The sequence below is a fragment of the Arachis ipaensis genome, chromosome B07 (genome assembly GCF_000816755.2).
Source record: "Arachis ipaensis cultivar K30076 chromosome B07, Araip1.1, whole genome shotgun sequence".
Lineage (NCBI taxonomy): Eukaryota > Viridiplantae > Streptophyta > Magnoliopsida > Fabales > Fabaceae > Arachis > Arachis ipaensis.
In genome coordinates, this window is record NC_029791.2 from 117,685,507 (window position 1) to 117,686,462 (window position 956).

Consider the following 956-nt stretch of genomic DNA (forward strand, 5'->3'; position numbering starts at 1 on the left):
GGAAGAACCTTCCCATCCATAACTCCAAAACGTAACGTCCCACAGTTTATTAATTTTTCTTTTGTGATTGTGACTCAAATCTAGATATCTCACTTTCCTCATTAGTCGTTTACTTACTCCACATAAACAGCATATTTGACATGAGGGTGCCTAATGATTAGGTTTTAATTTGTTCTCAAATCGACAATTACAAGCAACACGGAGAGGATATGACATAAGATACAGTTTTGGTGGGTAAAATTATTCTTCAATTTTAAAAATAATTTATTTATATTAGATAATTTTTAAAAGTTGTAACAATTACAGTGGCGGAGCTTGAAACAAAATTTTGGGAGAGAAAAAAATTTAATATAAAAATTTAAGATCAAATTCATCTGATACAACTCTTTAAATTTTTGAAGGTTGTATCTCACTTTTTTTGTGATTCATTAGAGTAGAAGAACTATTTATAGGTGTTGATATTGTAGAAGTTATATGTTCTCTTTCTTGAATATTAGTCTTTCTCTTAAAAAATGTATCAATTCTTTTATTTTTCATCATTATTTTGTATAAAAATTTGAATATATATCCTGTAAAATATATAAAAAAATTAGAAGGATAAATATTAAAATTTATAATATTTATTAATTTTTTTATCAATTTATAAAAATATAATAATATCAATACTTATTGAATATTCTAATATTTTTTATTATATGAAAAATTAAATTAAATAAATAAAAATACCTAATTTTAGAATGAGAAGCAAAATTATAGTAAAAGTATGAAATAGGAATTGAACCTAAGTACCCTAAATTATAGTAAAATATTTGAGCCAATTGAACTACTCTTTATTTTTTGAAGAATTACTACTAAATTTTTTATAACAAATTTGGGGACGTCATGGCCCCATTACCCTAGTTAAGCTCCACCACTGAACAATTATATTTTATAAATCAAAATGAAAATAATTTTCA